Source organism: Nomascus leucogenys, chromosome 18, assembly GCF_006542625.1.
Source record: "Nomascus leucogenys isolate Asia chromosome 18, Asia_NLE_v1, whole genome shotgun sequence".
Taxonomy (NCBI): Eukaryota; Metazoa; Chordata; class Mammalia; order Primates; family Hylobatidae; genus Nomascus; species Nomascus leucogenys.
Genome location: NC_044398.1, coordinates 91,355,540 through 91,376,124, shown reverse-complemented (window position 1 = coordinate 91,376,124; position 20,585 = coordinate 91,355,540). Strand labels below are relative to the sequence as shown.

General features: G+C 48.3%; 1 protein-coding gene across 1 annotated transcript in view; it reads right to left on the bottom strand.

Annotated features, from left to right (window-relative positions):
• Positions 1-5,377, bottom strand: part of ZC3H7A (zinc finger CCCH-type containing 7A) — a 45,953-nt gene extending 40,576 nt beyond the window's left edge. The window contains exon 1 of the mRNA XM_030798258.1: positions 5,246-5,377. The gene's annotated coding sequence lies outside the window, so the exon portion shown is untranslated. The remainder of the gene's footprint in view (positions 1-5,245) is intronic.
• Positions 5,378-20,585: the final 15,208 nt, after the last annotated feature.

Here is a 20,585-nt window from a genome sequence, read left to right as displayed (position 1 = left end):
CAGGGAAGAAGGCACTTTGTTTTTTTGTTTCGTCTTTGAGACAGTGTCTCCCTGTGTTGCCTAGGCTGCAGTACAGTGGCACAATCATAGCTCACTGCAGCCTCAACCTCCTGAGCTCAATCTTCCCACCTCAGCCTCCCAAGTAGCTGGGACTACAAGCACATGCCACTATACCTGAATAATTTTTGTATTTTTTGTAGAGACAGAGTCCCACTATATTGCCCAGGCTGTTCTCAAACTTGCGGGCTCAAGCAATGCACCCACCTTAGCCTCCCAAAGTATTGGGATTACAGGCGTGACCCATGCCTGGCCCAAGGAGAGACACTTTGAACAGTTCATTTTAAAGCAAGAAACTCAATTAAATAGGAATTTCATTACATTAACTGAACTCCTACAAACTGGAATATCATCTCTCTGGGAATCAGCTGATTTAAAATTTGCTACTAATCTTGAAGTTATGTAAGATCTCAAGGTATCCTGGATCTTCAGAATTCCCTTACTATTTACTCAGTGCCTCGTAGGTTAAACTCATTATCCCAAAGTTTAGCACAATGTTGGTAACTAGACAAATAAATCCACATCCATGAGCTTTTGACCTTACATGGTAACTTTAGAAACTAGTTCTCATTAACAGAAGACATCAAGGTAAGGGAAATGTGACTGCAACATACTGAGACAGAAATAGTAGCTCTTACTGGATGCCAGGCACTGTTCTACATGCTTTATACGTATTAAGTCATTTAATCCTCCTGCTAACCTTAAGTGACAGGTACTATAAAGAAACTGAAATACAGATAAGTGACGCAGCTGGCCCAGGATTACAGCTAGGAAGTAGCACAGCTCGATTTCAAAGGCAGACAGCCTGGCTCCAAGCCTGAGTGCCTATCCACCTGGCTCTTCTACATATTATGTGCCAAAGACGCCTGGAAGGGAGTGAGCATCTGTCTAGGGTGGCCCTGGGCTGGGCTCTGAAAGACAAATATGGCTCTGATGAACAGGTGGGCACTTTAAAGCCATTCAGGAGAAATGAAAGAAACACACGCATGCGTGTGCACATGTGTACACAAAAAGATATGCTCAACAGACGTCATTTAATGCAACTCAGACAAAGCAGAGGGCTTTCATAGGAACGCAGTAGGCCAGGAGTCAGGACATCACTCCAGGGAAAATCTTTCAAGGGTATATGCTCCACCCAGAACATAATGTATTTAAATACAGATAATATTAAAACAGCCTTACTTACAAGATGTACTAACACAGGACCAAAGTGTCCCAGTGAATGCAGTGCAGAGGTCACCTAGCACAGCATTTGTACTTTTGCCTAAAAAGGGATCCCTACATTTCAAGTGAGAAATTACAGGCTGGGTGCAGTGGCTCATGCCTGTCTGTAATCCCAACATTTTGGGAGGCTGAGGTGGGAGGATCGCTACAGGCCCGGAGTTTGAGACCAGGCTGGGCAACACAGGTGACGCCATCTCTATAAACATGTTTAAAAAATTAAATGGGCATGGTGGTGTACACCTGTAGTGCCAGCTACTCGGGAGACTGAGGCAGAAGGACTGCTTGAGGCCAGGACTTTGAGGTCACAGCAAACTATGACTATGCCACTATTCTCCAACCTGGGTGTCAGAGCAAGATCCTGTCTCCAAATAAAAAGGGGGTGGGGGGGGAGGAAAAATGATACATTCCAGTCCATGTTCAATTCTATCCCTAGACTGAAGCCTGTCTGTGTAATATTAATAGCTTTAAAACAAAAACTGCAAAGTAGTTAAAGTATCATTATTGTCATCCTTGTTTGGCAACAGTATATCAACTGGCTCTTGCAACACTTACAAAAGCACCTGGGGCACAAGGCAAGCCTCAGGAGACTGCAAACCCAGATAAGACATTAAAGATGTTGAAGCTCCTACTGGATACTTTATGAAACAGTTTCTCCCTTTTACTGAAAAGGAAAACTTCATGAGAGACGATATGCCAAACAACAGCAGGAAGGTAATGTTACATTTTGGCTGGAGTTCTTCCCCCTACAGGAACTATTCACTTTGAAATTGCTGTCAGATTTCAGATTCAGTAAGATACAAAGTCTGTGAAGAGCCTGAAGAGCCTCCCTCTGCGAAGAGGCTCCGCCTGCCAAGAGCCTCCCTCGGCACCCAAGCCCTGCTAAGTGGTGGTTCCCAGGAACGTCTCGTCTTATCTATGACCTCTGTATGGAAGAACTCAACAGTATTTCATGTAAAACCTTCATGATAAATGATTTGCCTGGGAACACTCATACCACCACGATGTGCCCAAGATCGCCAGCCGATGAAGTCTTCCCAACCAAGTGCTGACACCTAACCCCAACACACTCTCACCTTCTTACCAAATGTGCCAGATTAATGTCCTGCTCCATATTCAGGCCTTTTCAGAAAACATAAAGCTTCCCGCTATTTGTGAAAAAGTAACCTTGTTGCTTTACATAAACAAAAATCACCTCATTTAATATGCCTTTTGTGTACATGTAAATTAAAACATGTTATCACTAGCAGTAATTTTTAAACTTCCGGATTAATACTTTAATACTTCTCTCCTCCTTAAAAATTATGTAAAATTTCTTCTTGATTTGCCAACATCTCACACTTTAAGTAATTTTCATAAAGATTCTGGAGAAAAATATTTTCACTAGAAAAAAAAAAACTTCAAGACGTTATCTAGAAGACAAAAGTTTGCTCACATCATACTGTCTCTAGAAAGCCCTTTCTAGGGTATCTGTGGCAACAGGATACAGACATCTTTTGTTTCTTTCTTCCTTTACTGAAATGCTCAAAACCTTCCAACAGTCACTCTCACCATCCCTAGAGTTGAGAGTTTCTATAATTGATTCTCTTCCACTTACAATGACAATTTAACCCACCCCAATTGGCAGGTTTTAAAATCAGTCAAAATTAAGAATTGTGGAACGTGGCTGACAAACCACCATTCTTATTTGCAAAAACTGACAGAATCTGGGGAATGGGAAGGGAAGAAGGTGCAGGTCTGTGTAAAACCCCCAACCAAAAGTCACAGTAACATGAAGAAAGGCAGGAATTCTCCACTTAATTTGGATGGCAGAAAATCAATGGGCTCTTTGCAGAATAAACACATGGACACACACAAACACACACACGCACAAATATTGATACTATTCAGCCTCAATAACTCATGATCTCATTCTGAGCCAAACCTCATACAACTATTTGTAGCCTCCAGCATACAGCGGATAGCGAAAATTTTTCAACAGGGAAAATACTGTCCATTAACTGGAATTATTCTGCAAATTAGGACAAGACCCCATTGTGCAATTCAGTTCAATAGTTTGGCTCAGGATGAGAAGGAAGAGGTAGTGGATTCTTTGAGAGCCTTAAGGGAAGGAGGCCACATGCCATCAGAGAAGCAGGAAAGATAAGCAGATAGACACGTGTTCTCAGGGCCACCACCCATTCAGATGCCCCAGCTGAGCACTGTCTAGTCGAAATATTATACAAAATATATTATACAAAATGAGCCATACGTGTCATTGTATGTATGTATGTATGCATGCATGTATGTAGAGAGGGAGTCTCGCTCTGTTGCCCAGGGAGGAGTGCAGTGGCGCAATCTCAGCTCACTGCAACCTCTGCCTCCTGGTTCAAGCGATTCTCCTGCTTCAGCCTCCCCAGTAGCTGGGATTACAGGCGCCTGCCACCATGCCTGGCTAATTTTTGTATTTTTACTAGAGACGGGGTTTCACCATGTTGGCCAGGCTGGTCTCGAATTACTGACCTCAGGTGATCCACACACCTCGGCCTTCCAAAGTGCTGGGATTACAGACGTGAGCCACCCCGCCCGGCCCATATATGTCATTTTAAATTTCCAAATAGCCACACTAAAAAGAGGGAAAAAGAAAAGCAGTGAGATTAACTTTTGTTTTTTTATTTGTTTGTTTTGAGACACTGTCCAAGGCTAGAGCACAAAGGCACAATCTCATCTCACCGAAGCCTCAATCTTCTGGGCTCAAGGGATTCTCCCGCCCCAGCCTCCAGAGTAGCAGATTCTCCCACCTTAGCTTCCCGAGTAGCTGACTACAGGCGTGCGCCACCACGCCCGGTTAATTTTTTGTATTTTTTGTAGAGACAGGGGTCTCACTATGTTGCCCAGGCTGGTCTTGAACTCCTGCACTCAAACGATCCTCCTGCCTCAGCCTCCCGAAGTTTTGGGATGACAGGCATGAGCCACTGCATCCTGCCAAGATTAATTTTAATGATCTACTTTCGTTAATCCAATTTGTCCCAAACATGACCATCTCAACATGCATTTAAGTATAAAAGATTACCAATGACATCTTTTACGTTCTTTCTCATCCTAAGTCTTTAAAATCAGATGTACGTTTCACAGCTGGGACCACAACTCAAACTGGCCCCATTTCGTGGGCTCCATCGTCCCAAGCGGCTGGGGGTCAGTGGCCACCGTACTGGGCATGGTAAGGTCCCTCGTGGCTCAATACCGAACACGGGCAACTCCTTTTCATCCCTAGACAGGTGGGGACAGGAAAATACCCAACTCCTGGCAAATCCATCCAGTGCCGACTCAGGCGCGACCTCGGAGGCCCCGGCCGGGCCTCAGGCGGCCCCACCCCTGCGCTGCCCAGGCCTGACCGGAAGCCCCGCTAATGGGAACTGACAGGTCCCGGTCCCGGTCTTCCCGGGCGGCCCCCCCGCCTCCGCGGACCCCAAGGCCTCTCCCCGCCCGGCCCAGGGCTGCACCCCGCGCGGAAAAATAAAAAAATGAGAAAGGGGGGTAAAATAGAGGGATGAGCCCCAAATTAATGCGCCAAGCTCTCCGCCGGTATCCTTCCCGCCCCCAAGCCCAAGACGCTGAATCGGGGTCCCCGCGATCACCAGAGCAGGCAGAAATAACGAAAAAAAAATTTTTTTTTAGTGAAATCACCAAAAAGGAGACATTTTGCCGAGGGATGGCAGGCAGAAGTGGGTCACGTTATTCTCGGTGGGGGAAGGGGACAGCGCGCCCACCCGTCCCTCCGCGCGCACAGGCCCCAGTCCCACTCCTCTCAGGGTCCTCTCGAGTCCGCGAGCCCCGGACCCCGCCGCCCATCCCCCGCCCCGCCCGCCCGCCCGCCGTCCGTTAACGGCCGCGCGCGAGCACGAGGCGGCGACGCGCGCGCGCGCGCGGGGGCGGGGGCGCGGGCGCGCCCGTTTCCTTCACACCGGCGGCGGCCCCCTACCCCTACCTGTGGGGACTACGCGCCGGCCGGCGGCGGAAGGCAGGCGGAGGCGGGCGGCGGCTGGCGGGCGGCGGAGGCGGCGGCGGCGGGGCCTGGGTGCTCCCTCTCAGCTCTCCCTCGGTTAGCGGCAGCGGCGGCGGCGGCGGCGGCGGCTCGGCTGCGCCCCCGGCGGCGCCCTCTAGCGGCGGGAGGCCGCGCTTGCCGCCCGGGAGACGCCGCCATTGGCTGCCCCGGAGCTACGGGCTGGGGGCGGTGGCGCCACGTCTGACTGGGGGCAGGGACCTGGGCGCGCCGTTCAATCCGGAGCCCCGGCGTCGACGCACCGCCCACTGGGTGAGCCAATGGGAAGGCCACGTTGCGCACTGGACGCGCTTGGACTCAAGACAGATTAACCAGCACCTGGGTTTTCTGGGGCCTCGCCTGGGCCGCGGCCTGAGCAGAAGCGCTAGGAGGTAGAACAGCGTCCAGCGGGGAGAGGAGCTAGAGTCGGCATCGGGAAGCCCACCCTGGAGCCTGCTTAGCTTGACGAGCCCTCAACCGGGGCGCCCTACTCTGCGAAGAGTAACTCTGCCTCTTCAGAACGGTGATTGTCCTCATTCCTACACCTGAGGAACGGGGGCGCGGAGCCCCACGGCAGCCGGGGATCCAAAGACAGCCTCCCTCCAGTTCCATCTGCCGGCTCTTGGAAGGCCTAGATCCCTGTCCTTCAGGGCCCAGCCCAAATGCCGCCTCGTCCACCTGCATTTTACGGCCAGGTGCCCCGCTGCGGGCACGGCTTCTTGTAAAATGCTCAGCTCAGCACTGGGCGAGGCAGGGTCCCTGCCCCATGGGATGGAGGGCGGAGAGAAGGACCGACAAGCGCCCAGAGAAGACCATTTTCGTCGGTGAAGACCAAAGAAATTTAAGCAGGAGGATGTGACAGGAGGTTTTGGGAAAGCCTCTGAGGAGGTGACAGCCGTGCAATCATGGGGGAAGTGTGCCGCAGGCAGAGGGAAAATGAGTGCAAAAGCCCTGAAGCTGGAGCTCGGTGTCTGGATAACAGGAAAGGCCTGCATAGCTGATGTGTGCCAGAGGGGAGAAAGATCAGTGACACAGAGGGGCCGCCATGTGGAATTTGGGGTTTTGTGTGGATGGGGGTCATTCATTGAGTCTGAATTGGGAGTTCCAAGGTCTCATTTATATTTTAGAAAGTTCTCTCCTGCTACTGTGCAGAGATTGGACTGTAGGAGGGACAAGAGGGGAAGTGGGGAAGCTAGCCACGGTAGCTCTTCCAGGGGTCTGGGTGACGTAGATTTACAACCAGAGTATTAGCTCAGGCTGCCATGACAAAATACCCCAGACCAGGCAGCTTAGACAACAGGAATTGATTTTCTCACAGTTTTAGAGGCTGCAAGTCTAAGGTCTGGGTGCCAGCAGGGCTGGTTTCTGGTGAGGCCTCTCTCCCCGGCTTGTAAACAGCTGCCTTCTCACTGTGTCCTCCTATGACCTTTTCTCTGTGAGCAGGAATCCCTGGTGTGTCTTCCTTTTTCTTACAAGAACAACAGTTTTACTAGATTAGGGCCCGACCCTATGACTTCATTTAACCCCAATGACTACCTAAAAGGCCGTATTCAAGTAGTCGTATTAGGCCAGGCGCGGTGGCTCACGCCTGTAATTCTAGCACTTTGGGAAGCCGAGGCAGATAAATTGCCTGAGCTCAGGACTTGGAGACCAGCCTGGGCAACACAATGAAACTCCGTCTCTACTAAAATACAAAAAATTAGCCGGGCATGGCGGCGTGCACATGTAATCCCAGCTACTCGGGAGGCTGAGGCAGAAGAATCACTTGAACGTGGGAGGCGGAGGTTGCAGTGAGCTGAGATCGTGCCATTGCACTCCATCCTGGGCGAGAAAGAGACTCTGTATCAAAAAAAAAAAAAAAAAAGTCAGGGACCCTATGACTTCATTTAACCCCAGTGACTGCCTAAAAGGCCCATTCGAATAGTCATATTAGGGTTAGAGCTTCAACATCCCCGGTATGGGGATGTGGGGAGTGCGGAGCGTTTCAGTCCGTAACACCAGGTAAGTGCTGCAACGGATATTGGAGAGCTGATGGGCTGTGGTTTTAGGGAAGCTTCTCTAAGAAAGTGGTGGATTATGCCCTGCGCAGTGGCTCACATCTATAATCCCAGCACTTTGGGAGGCCGAGGCAAGGGGATCACGAGGTCAGAAGTTCAAGACCAGCCTGGCCAACATGGTGAAACCCTGTCTCTACTAAAAATACAAAAATTAGCCGGTCATGGAAGCAGGCGCCTGTAATCCCAGCTACTGGGGAGGCTGAGGCAGAAGAATCGCTTGAACCTGGGAGGCGGAGGTTGCGGTGAGTCGAGATCGCGCCACTGTACTCCAGCCTGGGTGACAGAACAAGACTCCGTCTCAAAACAAAATAAGAAAAAGAAAGGGGTGGATTATTCTCGTGACCAGAGGCTGCTCATCATTCAGGCCTCAGCTCCAACAGCCTCTCTTGGAGAGGCCTTCACTGACAGCCCATCTAAAAGTTGCTCACTAACACAGCACCCTATCTGATCTTCCACGCAGTCATCATGATCTGAAATGACCTCGTCTGGTCCTGTTGCCAGAAGGCTCAGGAGGTCTCTGCATACTGGTGAGACCCCAGCCCCAGCCGGTTTCCACGTTCTTGACACCATGGAGAGAAAGAATTCAAGAATGAGTTGAATGAAGCAAAGGGCAAGGTTTTTTGTTGTTGTTTTTGTTTTTTTGAGACAGGATCTCAGTCTGTCACCCAGGCTAGAGTACAGAGGCGCAATCATGGCTCCCTGCAGTCTTGATCTCCGTGCTCAGGTGATTCCTGCCACCTCAGCTTCCTGAGCAGCTGAGACTACAGGCACATACCACAACGGCTTGTTTCTGTTTTTTGTGTTTTTTTTTTTTTTTTTGTAGAGACAGGGTTTTGCCATGTTGTCCAGGCTGGTCCCAAACTCCTGGCCTCAAGCAATCCTCCCACCGTGACCTCCCAAAGTGCTGAGATTACAGATGTAAGACACTGCACCCAGCTGCAAGAAGCTTTTACTGCGAAGCGAACATACACATTTAAGAGAGAAGTGCGGGCGTGCCCGTAAGAATAAGGCTCGCACAGTGGAGTTTGGGTTCCTAATTTTATGGGTGTTTCTTTTAGTTACAGGATGGAATTATCATTAGGCATTCTGGAAAGGGAGGGGATTTCAGGGACCTCCACCTCAATTACTGCCCCCTCTCTCCCTTATTTGGGTTTGCTGGAAGAAGCATGGACATGTCACCCTGGCCAGAGTTTTGGCCATCTTCTCTCTCTTAGGTTTTCTGTTATCCTGTGGTTTCTTTGCCTAGTTCCTGTTTCAGCTATTGTTTGGGTTTTTCCATCCTCCTGTGACCACCCAGTGCTGTTCCTGTCTCAGGCATTTGGGTGCTTGTTTGTGGTCTGCCTCCAGCCCTACAGGAGAGCAGAGACCCTGCTTCTTTTTTTGTTTTCTTTTGTTTTTGCTTTTTGAGACAGAGTTTCGCTCTTGTTGCCCAGGCTGGAGTGCAATGACACAATCTTGGCTCACTGCAACCTCTGCCTCCCAGGTTGAAGCGACTCTCCTGTCTCAGCCTCCCAAGTAGCTTGGATTATAGGCGTGCACCACCACGCCCGGCTGATTTTTGTATTTTTAGTAGAGACGGGGGTTCCTCCATGTTGGTCAGGCTGGTCTTGAACTCCTGACCTTAGGTGATCCACCCCCCTCAGCCTCCCAAAGTATTGGCATTACAGGCATGAGCCACCACACCTGGCCCAAACCAGTTTCTTTTGTCCTATGTTCTCATCCCCTTGATGGTAGGTAGCACCCCTGAAATACTTCTGGAGTGGACGTCTCAAGCAAGCCTGAAGCTAAGATCTGATTAGAAGCGTGAGTAGGAGATATCCTAATGCAGTGGTGCTTGTAGAAAAGAAAAAAGCCTGATGCGGTGGGTCACACCTGTAATCCCAACACTTTGGGAGGGTGAGGTGGGCAGATGGCTGAGGCCAGGTAAGACCTGCCTGGCCAACATGGCAGAACCACGTCTGTACTAAAAATACAAAAATTAGCCCGGTGTTGTGGCAGGTTCCTGTAATCCCAGCTACTTGGAAGGCTGAGGTGCTCATGCCACTGCACTCCAGCCTGGGCAACAGAATGAGACTCCATCTCAAAAAAAAAAAAAAAAAAAAGCTCTTGTGATTGCATTGGGTCCACCTGGATAACCCAAGATGGTCTCTTCATCTCGAGATTGTAACTTAATCACAACAGCAAACTCCCTTTTGCTGGGTAACAGGCTACTGGGGTTAGCATTTGGACATCTTTGGGGAACCATTATTCTGCCTACCACAGAGAGTAAAGGACGTCTGCGTATGGGTGGGCCTGCTTCCTGGGATCCCCATCTCTAGCCCTTGTTGAGGTGATGGCCCTCCCGATTCCCCCACCCCTGGTCGCACTGGGCGCTAATGTGCTAAGGAAAATAGACTGAGTCATTCCTCAGGCTTCCACTCTAGCGAGAGAAATTTTCAGTTTCTTCATTGGATATTACACTGACAGGTACACTCTCTAAGGACCTATTATGTGCCCCATGCCTTGTGCAAGTCACCTGAGGGTACAAAGTTGGATAAGACAGGATTCCTGCCCTCAACCAGCCTACAGTCAGGTCAAGGAGACAGGCTCTGTGCATCAGTGATTCTAGGGGTGGCCAGGGTAGGCAGAAGAGTCTGTGGAGCCACCTAGGAGTGACCTCTTCTTCTCTCCAGAAATACTGACGGAGCACTTACTCTGTGCCAGATACTATTCTAAATTCATGAGATGTGTCAGTACAGAACAAAGATCACTATCCTAATGAAGTTTACATTCCAGGAGAGTGAAACAGACAACAAACAATGTAAGTAAATCATAGATGCATTAATATCAATACAAGTAAATCTAGATTCATTAATGGGAGTTATGATGTAGTCACCAGGTATCGTAGTGAATGCCATAAAAAATACAGATGGGGTTAGGCGGGGTGGCTTATACCTGTAATCTCAGCACTTTGGGAAGCCGAGGCAGGTGAACCACTTGAGGTCAGGGGTTCAAGACCAGCCTGGGAAAGATGGTGAAACGCCGTCTCTACTATAAATACAAAAATTAGCTGCACGTGGTAGTGGGCGCCTGTAATTCCAGCTACTTAGGAGGCTGAGGTGACAGAATTGCTTGAACCCAGGAGGCAGAGTTTGCAGTGAGCCGAGATCGACCCACTGCACTCCAGCCTGGGTGACAGAGCAAGACTTTGTCTCAAAAAATATATATACGTATATATATTTGTGTGTGTATTGTGTATATACATATGTATATACACACAAATGTATTTGTATATATATAAAAGATATATTTTTGTGTATTTTTTGGGGGGAGGGGGAAAAAAAGGAAGATAAAGTTATGACCGGACACCTGGTCTTTTTTTCTTCTTTTTTTTTTTTTTTTTTTTTAAAAATAGGGCCTCTCTCAGTTGCCCAGGCTGGAGTGCAGTGGCACAATCACAGCTCACTGCAGGCTCAATCTCCTGGGCTCAAGCAATCCTCCCACCTCAACCTCCCAAGTAGCTGGGACTGCAGGCTTGTGCCACAGACTTTTTAATTAAAAAAAAAAAAAAAAGAGAAAGAAAAAGCAAACAAGGGCTGTTCTTTCCTATGCTTTTGGTTTTTCTGAAGTATATTAGTTTGCAATTTCAGCCTTCTTGTTCGCCTTGAATCCTCCACCCCTCTGCATGTTGTACGTTTTCTCGGCTGTATTAAGAGTCAGTATAATAGGATTATTTCAGGTTGCCTTGGTTTTCCTTTCAGGTGGGTACCAAATTAAGTGTCTCAGTAAAATAACCCATCTCCTAGCACCCATCCAAAAAATTGGGAGTTACTTTTCCTTGGCCCGTGAGGTCTCTGGATACCAGCTTCTACCCATAAGCAGCAATAGCAGTAGTAGTTCAGCCTTATATACAAAGTTATTTGAGATTCTCAGCAGGAGCTGGCATGCACACATAGCAAAAGTGTCCGCTTTTTAAAAATATATTCACTGGCTGGGTGCGGTGGCTCACGCCTATAATCCCAGCAATTTGGGAGGCCGAGGTGGGCAGATCACTTAAGGTCAGGTGTTCAAGACCAGTCTGGCCAACATGGTGAAACCCCATCTCTACTAAAAATACAAAAGTTAGCTGGGCGTGGTGGCAGATGCTTGTAGTCCCAGCTACTTGGAGGCTGAGGCAGGAGAAATGCTTGAATCCGGGAGGTGGAGGTTGCGGTGAGCCAAGATTGTGCCACTGCACTCCAGCCTGGGTGACAGAGCAAAACTCCATCTCAAAAAAAAAAAAAAAAATACACACACACACACACACACACACACACGTTCCCCCCAAAGGAAAAAGGTACTTTGTATTGTGATAAATATATTGACTCATTTAAGCTCTCCCAAATAAATACCAGGTGAACATTTAAGATGCTATGAGTAGGTGGCGCAGTTGTGGAAAGAGGGGCTTTGGAGTCTAGGAAGCATGAAGGCAAGTCCTCCTTACCCATCTGGGTGGCCCTAAGCAAGTATCTTTCAGAGCCTTGAGGTCATCTTTAAATGTGGATAATGTTCCCCCTGGCACAGTGATGATTAAATAACATACATAAGCCACCTGGCACAGAGACTGCTCAATAAATAGCAGATCCTTTTTTTTTTCTCGCATAGAGTTCAGTGGCAAGATCACAGCTCACTGCAACCTCAGCCTCCCGGAGCTCAAGGAGTCCTCCCACCTCAGCCTTCCGAGTGGCTGGGACTACAGGCATGCACACCACCACGCCTGGCTAATTTTTGTATTTTTTGGTAGTGACAGGGTTTTGCCATGTTGCCCAGGCTGGTCTCAAACTGCTGGGCTTAAGCAATCTGCCCATCTCGGCCTCTCGAAGTGCTGGGATTATAGGTGTGAGCCACCGTGCCCAGCATAGCAGTTATTATACTTTCCATGATGAATGGAGTAATCTTTCCAGCAGTAATCTTTGGGGTGGGAAGGGGTACTTGCACACACACACACACCCCATCCCCAGAGATTGTGAGCCATGCTCCCTAGTCCCCCTGGGAGTGACTGCCTTGGAAAAAACTGTTCCTGACGGGCAGGATGGAGGGTCACAACCCCTCAGGACTTTTACTCAGACTTTTAAATCATTTGGCAGGGAGCCAAGGCATATTAGGAAATTCACAGAAACCATAAACATAAAAAAATGCATAAGTCCTCAGTTCAGTAACCACACAAATATTTCCAGGAACACATCCAAAGCCACCTTCCCTTCTGCAAAGCTGTTATAAAACGTACTTAGTGCCAGGCACGGCGGCTCACACCTGGCTTACAGGCGGGCACCTGTAAACCCGGCTACTTGGGAGGAGGGGGCAGAGAATTGCTTGAAGCTGGGAGGTGGAGGTTGCAGTGAGCCTATATTACACCCCTGCACTCCAGCCTGAGTGGAAAAGTGAGACTCCGTCTCAAAAATTATAATAATAAAATAAATAAAAAATGTACTTAGCAAGCCAGGTGCGGTGGCTCGCTCCTGTAATCCCAGCACTTTGGGAGGCCAAGGTGGGTGGATCACCTGAGGTCAGGAGTTTGAGACCAGCCTGGACAACATGGTGAAACCCCATCTCTACTAAAAATACAAAATTATCTGGGTGTGGTGGCGCATGCCTGTAATCCCAGTTACTTGGGAGGCTGAGGCGGGAGAATCTGTTGAACGTGGGAGGCAGAGGCTGCAGTGAGCCGAGATCATGCCACTGCACTCCAGCCTGGGCAACAGAGTGAGACTCCGTCTCAAAAAAAAAAAAAGAACCCAAATGTACTTAGCACAGACCTACCTCTTCTGCTCTAGGTGGATTTATAGAAAAATTTTTAATCAACAGATTTTTAAGACGTTTGCATAGAAGGAATGAATATGAATGTTAAATCAAAATCCTGGTAATCTGATTGTGCTATAAATGTGAAATATCACAAACAATTAATTGGAAGGACATGCAAATAAAAACAAGAACTGAGCTACCTCTGCTTCTTAACATCATTCATCCTTCAAGTGTAATATTTAAGGTATGTACCTTCATTACAAAAGGTATTTCTGGCCTGGCATGGTGGCTCATGCCTGTCATCCCAGCACTTTGGGAGGCTGAGGCGGGCAGATCACTTGAGGTCAGGAGTTAGAGACCAGCCTGGCCAACATGGTGAAACCCCATCTCTACTAAAAATACAAAAAATTAGCTGGGTGTAGTGGTGGACGCTTGTAATACCAGCTACTTGGAAGGTTGAGGCAAGAGAATCACTTGAACCCGGGAGGCAAAGGTCACAGTGAGCTGAGATGGCGCCATTGCACTTGAGCCTGGGTAACAAGAGCGAGACTCTGTCTCAGAAACAAAAACAAAAGATATTTCTGTAAGCACGCACCACTATAAGTGTGTATGTGCAGGCTGGGCGCAGTGGCTCACACCTGTAACGCCAGCACTTTGAGGGGCCGAGGAGGGCGGATCACGAGGTCAGGAGATTGAGACCATCCTGGCTAACACAGTGAAACCCTGTCTCTAGTAAAAATATAAAAAATTAACCAGGCCTGGTGGCAGGCGCCTGTAGTCCCAGCTACTCGGGAGGCTGAGGCAGGAGAATGGCATGAACCTGGGAGGTGGAGCTTGCAGTGAGCAGAGATTGCGCCACTACACTGCAGCCTGGACAACAGAGCTAGACTCCGTCTCAAAAAAAAAAAAGTGTATACGTGCAGAGAACTAAATATCTCAGCATGCACGTGTGTGTGTGTGTGTGCGCGCATGCGTGCTTTCCCTTTTGGAAGAAAAAAATACAAAATGTTCATATATATATTTCATATAAATTTATTATAGGATGGACTTAGATCTCCTTTTTTTCCCCAAAATATATCTAACTAGGTTTTCAGTAGTTTTGGGTTCAGGGTAGCTTTCTTAGTGCTTCTCAGTTCAAATGTTACTTTCTTCCACCTCTTCTGCAGTATCAGTGAAGTCTTTTTTCCCAGCTTGGATCAGTGAAAGGATGTAAAATCTGCTAATTTGGCCAGGAGTGGTGGCTCACGCCTGTAATCCCAACACTTTGGGAGGCCAAGGTGGGCAGATCACAAGGTCAGGAGTTCGAGACCAGCCTGACCAATGTGGTGAAACTCCGTCTCTACTAAAAATACAAAAATTAGTCAGGCATGGTGGCGTGGGCCTGTAATTCCAGCTACTCAGGAGGCTGAGGCAGGAGAATCGCTTGAACCTGGGAGGCAGAGGTTTCAGTGAGCTGAGATCGTGCCACTACATTCCAGCTTGGGCAACAGAACAAGACTCTGTCTCAAAAAAAGATAATAATAAAATATGCAAATTTATCCACAAAACGTATGACAATGGTTTGGCACCTTTTTTGCTAGGAGGATGTCAAAATCTAGCAATAAAGTTGCTCTAACCAGATTCGAACTAGTTTTTTGTTTTTTGTTTTTTGTTTTTTTTGAGACGGAGTTTTGCTCTGTCGCCCAGGCTGGAATGCAGTGGCTCCATCTCAGCTCACTACAAACTCCGCCTCCCAGGTTCACGCCATTCTCCTGCCTCAGCCTCCCGAGTAGCTGGGACTACAGGCGCCCACCACCACACCCGGATAGTTTTTTGTATTTTTAGTAGAGAAGGGGTTTCACTGTGTTAGCCAGGATGGTCTCGATCTGACCTTGTGATCCGCCTGTCTCAGCCTCCCAAAGTGCTGGGATTACAGGCGTGAGCCACTGCACCCGGCCTCGAACTAGAATATTATAGATCAAATCTAACCAGTCAAATCTAGCCCAAGTCTTAGTGATTCAAATACCCTTTGGGGCCCAGTTCCCTTTCAAGCACTTCACTGGTATTTTCTTTCAAGGAGTTATGAGTGCATATGTCAAGAATTTTTGGCTGGGTGCGGTGGCTCACGCCTGTAATCCCAGCACTTTGGGAGGCCAAGGCAGGTGGATCACCTGAGGTCAGGAGTTCGAGACCAGCCTAGCCAACATGGTGAAACACCATCTCTACTAAAAATACAAAAAATTAGCCAGGCGTGGTGGTGGGCGCCTGTAATCCCAGCTACCAGGGAGGCTGAGGCAGGAGAATCAATGGAACCCAGAAAGCAGAGATTGCGGTGAGCTGAGATTGTACCGCTGTACTCCAGCCTGGGCAACAAAGCGAGACTCTATCTCAAAAAAAAAAAAAAAAAATAAGAATTTTTTAGTTGTAAGAGACTGTTAAGTAGTGAACCCTAATTAAACAAGGTTAAGGGGAAGAAAGGAAATTTATGAGCTCATAGAACTTAATTGTCCAGGTAAGGTTTGTGTCAGTATCATCAGAAACTTAGGCACCCTCTCTCCTTCTGTCAGTTCTGCTTTCCATTCTCAGGCAGACCCACCCCTTGCGGCAATGTAACTGCCAGCAGTTCCAGACTTAGGTGGTATTTTCTCAGCAACTCCCACAAAGCCTTGCTCTTACAAATATTTCCATAAAACCTGGACCTGACTCATTGGCCAGAACTGTGTCACACTGTTACTGGTGGAGGGTGTCCAGGTTCTTGATGTTTTGAACAAAGAATTGGACGAAATGCACAAAGCAATGAAAGAAAAGCACAGATTAATTGAAACTAAAGTACACTCCACAGAGTAGGGAGCAGGTTAGAGGAAGTGACTCAAGAACGCTGGTTACAGAATTTTCTGGGGTTTAAATACCCTTCAGAGGTTTCCCATTGCTTATTTGGGGTATGCCGTATGTAAATGAAGAGGATAAGCGAAGTTACAAAGTTATTTACTTGGCATATACCCCATGCAAATGAAGAGGATGTTTCTTGCCATAGCTGAGGTGAACTTACAAAGTTATTTAGTTGGGCATAGAAAGTTGGGGTTTTGGCCTGGGGGTGGGGGAGGGGGGAGGGCTCACGCCTGTAATCCAAACACTTTGGGAAGCCGAGGTGGGTGGACCTTTGGCCAACATAGTGAAACTCCGTCTCTACTAAAAATACAAAAATTAGCCAGGCATGGTGGGGGGTGCCTGTAATCCCAGCTCCTTGGGAGGCTGAGGCAGGAGAATTGCTTGAGCCCGGGAGGCAGAAGTTGCAGTGAGCCAAGATCAGGCCACTGAACTTCATCTAGAAAAAAAACACACAGTTAATTGGGGTTTTTCCCTTTTATTTAGTTCTAGGAAGTATGTATGTTTGTTTGTTTATTTTTTGAAACACAGTCTCACTAGGCCGGGCGCGGTGGCTCACGCCTGTAATCCCAGCACTTTGGGAGGCCGAGACGGGCGGATCACGAGGTCAGGAGATCGAGACCACGGTGAAACCCCGTCTCTACTAAAAAATACAAAAAATTAGCCGGGCGTGGTGGCGGGCGCCTGTAGTCCCAGCTACTCGGAGAGGCTGAGGCAGGAGAATGGCGTGAACCCGGGAGGCGGAGCTTGCAGTGAGCCGAGATCGAGCCACTGCACTCCAGCCTGGGCGACAGAGCGATACTCCGTCTCAAAAAAAAAAAAAAAAAAAAAAAAAGAAACACAGTCTCACTTTGTTTCACAGGCTGTAGTGCAGTGGTAGGATCTCCGCTCACTGTAACCTCTGCCTCCCAGGTTCAAGCGATTTTCCTGCCTCAGCCTCCCAAGTAGCTGGGATTACAGGTGCTCACCACCACACCGAGCTAATTTTTCTATTTTTAATAGAGATAGAATTTCACCATGTTGGCCAGGGTGGCCTCGAACTCCTGGCTTTAGGTGATCCACCGCCCCGGCCTCCCAAAGTGCTGGGATTACAGGTGTGAGCCACCACACTCGCCCTAGTTCTAGGAAGTTTTTAGGTTCCCTGCCTCCAGACCCCATTCTCCTGCCTCAACATAACCATCCTGAATCAATCATCCAGGCAGGACAGGGCAGGTTATACAGTTTTGTTGTAAACAGTTATGTTAAGGCCAGGCACGGTGGCTCACACCTGTAATCCCAGCACTTCGGGAGGCCAGGGTGGGCAGATCACTTGAAGCCAGGAATTTGAGACCAGCCTGGCCAACACGGTGAAACCCCATCTCTACCAAAAATACAAAAATTACCCAGGTGTGCTGGCACGCACCTGTAACCTCAGCTACTCAGGAGGCTGAGGGAGGAGAATCCCTTGAACCCAGGAGGCGGAGGTTGCAGTGAGCTGAGATTGGCCACTGCACTCCAGCCTGGGCAACAGAGCCAGACTCTGGATCAAAAAAAAAAAAAAGAACAATGCTCCTTGATAGCTGCTGTTCTACAACACAGAGACTAAGGGGAATTGAAAGATGATCCTCAAAGATTTCCATGTGGTGGCCGGGCGCAGTGACTCACGCCTGTAATCCCAGCACTTCGGGAGGCCGAGGCGGGCGGATCACGAGGTCAAGACATCGAGACCATCCTGGCTAGCAGGGTGAAACCCCATCTCTACTAAAAAATACAAAAAATTAGCTGGCTGTGGTGGTGGGCGCCTGCAATCCCAGCTACTCAGGAGGCTGTGGCAGAAGAACGACGTGAACCCAGGAGGCGGAGTTTGCAGTGAGCCGAGATCACGCCACTGCACTCCAGCCTGGGCAACAGAGTGAGACTCTGTCTCAAAAAAAAAAAAGAAGAAGAATCAAATTCAGGGCTGGGTGCAGTGGCTCATGCCTGTAATCCCAGTACTTTGGGAGGCCAAGGCAGGCAGATCACCTGACATAAGGAGTTCCAGACCGGCCTGGCCAACATGGTGAAACCCCATCTCTACTAAAAATATAAAAATCAGCTGGGCGTGGTGGCTGGCGCCTGTAATCCCAGCTACTTGGGAGGCTGAGGCAGGAGAATTGCTTGAACCTGGGAGGCGGAGGTTGCATTAAGCCAAAATCACCCCACTACACTCTGGCCTGGGTAACAGAGTGCGACTCCACCTCAAAACTGTAAAAGAAGAAGAACCTAATTTGGTAGGTTTAGGATGAGGCCTGAGGTTTTGCACTTCTTACAAATTGTTAGGCCCTGCCAGTGCTGCTGCTCCAGGAACCACACTTTGAGAAGTGACATTCCTCTAGAGAATGTCTAATTTGCCACCTTTAAACCCTATTCCTGCAGCCAGGTGCGGTGGCTCACACCTGTAATCCCAGCACTTTGGGAGGCTGAGACTGGGTGGATCAGGAGGTCAGGAGATTGAGACCATCCTGGCTAACACGGTGAAACCCCGTCTCTACTAAAAAAAATACAAAAAAATCAGCTGGGCGTGGTGGTGAGCGCCTGTAGTCCCAGCTACTCGAGAGGCTGAGGCAGGAGAATGGCCTGTACCTAGGAGGCGGAGCTTGCAGTGAGCCGAGATCACCCCACTGCACCACAGCCTGGGCGATAGAGGGAGACTCTGTCTCAAAAACAAAAACAAAAAAACCCTATTCCTTTTCTTATGGTTTCTGTATTTTCACCTATAAAAGAATAAGATAAATAGGGCGCCATGGCTCATGCTTGTAATCTCAGCACTTTAGGAGGCCGAGGCAGGTAGATTGCTTGAGGACAGGAGTTCAACACCAGCCTGACCAACATGGTGAAACTGTCTCTACTAAAAATACAAAAATTAGCCAGGTGTGGTGGCCCACACCTGTAATCCCAGCTACTCGGGAGGCTGAGGCAGGAGAATCACTTGAACCCGGGAGGCAGAGGTTTCATCACGCCACTGCACTCCAGCCTGGGTGACAGAGCAAGACTCCGTCTCAAACAAACAAAAAAAAAGAATACGATATTGGGATCTTACAGTGCTTCCAATCAGAAAAACAGCAATGGTTAAATATGGCAGTTTAAAAATAGCCACATCCAGCCAGGCATGGTGCCTCATGCCTGTAATCCCAGCACTTTGGGAGGCCGAGATGGGTGGATCACCTGAGGTCAGGAGTTTGAGACCAGCCTGGCCAACATGGCGAAACCCCATCTCTACTAAAAATAAAAAAATCAGTTGGGCGTTGTGGCATGTACCAGTAATCCCAGCTACTGGGGGCTGAGGCCGGAGAAGCACTTGAACCTGGGAGACAGAGGTTGCAGTGAGCCGAGGTCGTGCCACTGCACTCCCGCCTGGGCAACAGAGTGAGACTCCGTCTCAAAAAAAAAAAAAAAAAAAAGTCACACCTTTCTTCATCAAAACAATTCTTCTTCTGGGGGTGGCAGGGGGCGTGGCAGGAAGGGTTGTGAGTTTCAGAGGGCTATGATAGACCACTAGTGACACCTTGTGGCTGATTCTTATCATTACAACCACATTTTGTGTTCCTTTTCAAACGTAACACAATTACAAAAATCAACATTGGGTATTCTGTTACATTTACATAGTTTTGTGAAACTCAAATGTGTTTAACTTTTCATTTTGAGATGATTATAGATTAATCAGAGTCCCAAGAAATGTATAGGGAAGTTCCACAGATCCTTCTCTCAGCCTCCCACAATGTTAACATATTAAATATCAAAACCGGCCGGGCGCGGTGGCTCACGCTTGTAATCCCAGCACTTTGGGAGGCCGAGGCGGGCGGATCACGAGGTCAGGAGATCGAGACCACGGTGAAACCCCGTCTCTACTAAAAATACAAAAAATTGGCCGGGCGTGGTGGCGGGCACCTGTAGTCCCAGCTAATCGGAGAGGCTGAGGCAGGAGAATGGCGTGAACCTGGGAGGTGGAGCTTGCAGTGAGCCGAGATAGCGCCACTGCACTCCAGCCTGGGTGAAAGAGCAAGACTCCGTCTCAAAATAAATAAATAAATAAAAAAATAAATAAATAAATAAATAAATAAATATCAAAACCAAGAAAGTGACACTGGTACAGTCTATAGATCTAATGCAGTTTTCACAGTTATACCTGCTCTCCTTTGTGACAAAAACACTTTGACGTATCAAGGAAAATGCATCAGGCCAACAAGAATCTCTTTCTTTGGTGGTTAAATATTAAATTCAACGACCAACTAGAAATTCTTAGTTTTGTAATAAAGTAAAATGAATCTCAGCATTCTACAACTTACAGTTTTGTTGAAACAAATCTTGTTGCCCAGGCTGGAGTGGTGCCATCATGGCTCACTGCAGCCTCGACCTCCCAGCTTACGACTAGAGTGATCCTCCCACCTCAGCCTCCTGGGTGGCTGGAACTACAGGCACACAACGCAACACCCAATTTTTTTTATTTTTATTTTTATTTTTTGAGACAGGGTCTCACTCTGTCACCCAGGCTGGAGTCTGGAGTGCAGTGGCGTGATCACGGCTCACTGCAATCTCCGCCTCCCAGGTTTTTGAGCAGTTCTCCTGCTTCAGCCTCCTGAGTATCT